This window comes from Ixodes scapularis, unplaced genomic scaffold (assembly GCF_016920785.2).
Source record: "Ixodes scapularis isolate PalLabHiFi unplaced genomic scaffold, ASM1692078v2 PGA_scaffold0__279_contigs__length_252992795, whole genome shotgun sequence".
In the NCBI taxonomy this organism is placed as follows: domain Eukaryota; kingdom Metazoa; phylum Arthropoda; class Arachnida; order Ixodida; family Ixodidae; genus Ixodes; species Ixodes scapularis.
Genome location: NW_024609835.1, coordinates 216,248,762 through 216,252,771, shown reverse-complemented (window position 1 = coordinate 216,252,771; position 4,010 = coordinate 216,248,762).

Sequence of the window (4,010 nt, the reverse complement as noted above, 5' to 3'; positions counted from 1 at the left end):
AGTCATAAATGTACCCATATTGCCTCCATATCATTTACAAGTTAAAAATTGAACCGCTGGCCTTCCTCTTCAGCTCACTAGCGTCAAATGTACTACTAAATTAAGTCGAATAAATACCCTGTTATAGGAAAGAACATGACATTTGAATGAATCAAGAATTTAAAATAAATCAGTCATATAAAAAGAAATCGTTGACTGAAGACAATTACTGGCAAATACATTCACATATCGCAGTGACATAACTGACACTCCACTCGCACCCAACAAGCCGAATCTTGGCAAATAAGGACTAACTCAACGCTCTGTGGCATTCGGCTTTGGACCTACTGGGAGGACTTTACTACAGCACACATCTACCGCCAAGAAGACAGCCATATTTTAACAGCAAAAATGAAATAAACATGACTTCGAACACAAAAGTAACCAATCATAACGTCTTTCATGAACTATTAGAATAAAAAGCACTTACAAATAGCGCTGTAAAGGGCCTTTCGCCGTGGATTACACGCTGGACTTGTCAGAGATTCCCAATCCAGAGTTAGACACAATCCAAGCTCATCGGATCCTGACAAAAAGTACATTCACTGTAAAAACAAATTCTGTCAAATTAATAGAAATTGCCAGCTAATTTTTGATGCCGGTACAATTACCGTTGTCTTCCATCATGGTCACAGCATTAACTATGTCTTACGTGCATGAGAGTAATGAGGCCCTTCGGTTTTCCCCGTAACTTGACCCGTAGAAGCATGGCAGAAAACTGTAACTCTCAGTCACTGTACCGCACGCGATGCACGGATACGGGAATTGTTCCGGCATCAAAAATTAGCTGCCATGTTTTCCGCAACTTGCGACGGCGGGAATCGTTTAAATTAGCTGGAGTGTTGTTCACACCTTGAAGCAACGGCCAGAGCCTGTTGAACTGCGAGCTGCAGTGACTTAACAAAATGGACGCCTCAATGAACAATAAATATGGCATTTTACTAATATAATTATTGTTCACTGAGACGTCCGTTTTATTAGATCATTGCAGCTAGCAGTTCAACAGGTTCTAGCCGTTGCTGCAAGGTGTGGACAACACGGCAGCTAATTTTTAATGTGTGAATGATTCCCGTTGTCACGCCTGACATGCAGCTCAGTGATTGAGAGTTGCAGTTTTCTGGTGCCGCAAGTTACGGAGAACACGCCAACTAATTTTTGATGCCGGAACAATTCAAATTAAATATCTAGCGCCCATAAAATGTGATTAGGTTGTGGGCCCAAGTTACTTTCAAGAGTTCACGCCAACTGCGCATCCCAGCGGTTAGCAGGTGCTTAAACAGTTAGAAATTTGAAGCAAGTGCACACAAGATACAGTACTAGGTAAAACATGTTCATACCTTTTTTTTCTCAAGAAATAATTAGTGGGCCATTTCCAGCTTTCATGTAGAAGGCAATCTCTGATTTTCAGAGCAATAAAGTCCATATGAAGAACTACAGATCCTGGAAAAGCAAAACAGAAAATATGGAATGTGATTAGATTATTAACAGAGTGCGATGACAGAATAAATTTCCCAATTTCTGCAAACTATGAGTTACACGTAAGCGCATTGCAAGAGCCTCAGCTGAACTCCTCGCGAGAACTAGACAGCAAAACCAACTTGAGACTTATGCTACGAACTAACAAGGGAAGTCCGAAAATGCCTTCGAAGACAAAATTGCTACAATCAATGAGTTTCTTCAAGCATGCTGTCACGAGTTACTTTCAAAAGTTACTGCCAACTGTGTCTCTCAGAGATAATTACACACTATGTTAGTAAGAAATTTCAAGCAAGTGCACATAAGATGCAATACGGAGTAAAACCTGTTCATACCTTTATTCTTGGGAAAAAATTAGTGGGCCATGTCCAGCTTTTATGTGGAAGGTAATCTCTAACTTCCAGAGCAATCAAGTCCAAACGGAAAACTACAGGACCTGGAAAAAAAAAAGTGGAATGTGATTAGGTTCTGAACAGAATGCAATGACAAACTAAACCTCCCGATTTCAGCAAACTACGAGTTATACATAAGCGCAGTGCAGGTAACTCAGATTCATTCTGGCAGGCACTAAGCAGTGAAACCAACTTGTGACTTATGCTATGAAACCACTTTAACAAGGCAAGTTCGAAAAATACCTTTCAAAATGAAATTTCCACATTCAATGAGTTTCATCAAGCCTGCTGTCACAAGTTAATTTCAGAGGTTACTGCCAAGTGCACCTCTCAGAGATAGGTGTTTGAACACCGTGTTAGTAAGAAATTTCAAGCAAGTGCACACAAGATGCAGCACTGAGTAAAACATGTTCGTATCTTTTTTCTTGAAAAATAATTAGTGGGTTACGTCCAGCTTTCAAGTGGAAGGCAATGTTCGTAACTTGCACAGATATCAAGTCTATATGAACAACTATAGAACCTCGAAAACAAAGAAAAACAAAAAAATGTGGAATGTGGTTAGGTTCTGAACAGAATGCAATGACGAACTAAACCACCCGATACCTGCAAACTATGAGTTACACGTAAGTGCACTGCAGGTGCCAGTGTTATTCAAGAAAGCTGTAAACCCAAATGAAATTACTTGAAAGGGGCCAGGACACAGAAATTAGGCAAGTAAGAGTATTCATTACATGACAGCCCCATAGGTTACTGAACATACAGAAAACATTTCAGAATATTTAAAGTTCCAATAATTACAAAAATATATCTTTTAATGTTTCTGATTTCTATCTGGTGACCAGGATACCTGGGTGACCGGGCGATGCCTGAACATCGAACTCTGAGAACACCAAAGCTCATTGCAAGGGACCTAATACTAGTATTTAGCGGTGCACTGTCGCGATTGCGGGCGCAAACCGCAGTTCTCCAACACCATTGTATTGTTTAAACACCAAGACCAAATGTGTTAGGAAATGAAGGAAACCTATTACATAATAAAAAACAGACCATCTTGAGTGAGCCAACCTTCACTGACTCCAACGAACAGTGAGATTCATTTTCTGGATCTTGGTTAGCATGTGGAGTGTGCAATGAAGAAGAAAGAAGTGCAGAATCCACGGTGCGCCCTATGCCCGTGCGAACATAGTGCCATCTACACATTCCAATGAAAAATCAATTATTATTCAGCACTTATCCTATGTAGTCCTTCCTTTTTGTCCTTTTCCCTTTTGAGCTGTTTTTCACAAAGAAAATTTTTAATCCATGATAAAGTGGGAGAATCAAGATTCAGTGAGGAAAGATTTGATATTAAATGACAGAGAGATACAAGATCGAAAGCCTTAGAGTAATCAAAAAATATGGCATCATATTTGGGAGTTAGTGTTCATATTAACATGACTATCATGGGTGAACTCCGGCAACTGCCTCTAGCATGAATATCTTTTACGAAACCTGTACTGATCTTGGTAGAAAAAGTTAGTAGATTCCAAAAGCGATACTACATGAAAAAATATTGGGTTCTAACAACTTGAATACAACGCTGGTTAATGATATAAGACGGTAGTTTCCCGCAGAGTGACGGTCGCCACTTTTGTAGATTGGAACGACCTTCCCAACCTTCCGCTCGTGTGGGATGCAACCAGTGGACGAATGCTGAAAAAGTAGACTGCATATTACGGCGTGCTTAGGGGTAGCCCAGTGGGCACCGCGCCCGACTGTCATGCAGAGGTCCCGGGTTTGAATTTTGGGACCGGCAGATGTTTTTATTTACTCCTAAGACGATGCTTCTGGAAAATTTGAGAAGGCCGTGGTTAATTCTATATTTTAGTACGGAATGTTTGAGTACAGAATGTTCGAGTACAGAATGTTCTAGAAAGGAAAGTGCTATAAAAGAAGCCCCGCGTGGCCTTATGCAACCAGTTATCGCTTGTGCTCGACCCTGTTGCATTGAAGACACTCGACGCCTCCGACGTGCTGTTATTTCCCTCTAATTTGGGCAAAGTTCGCCCCATTAAACGTTCATTTTGTTCAGTTTTACTTTGCCTCATCACCTATTTTTGGTGA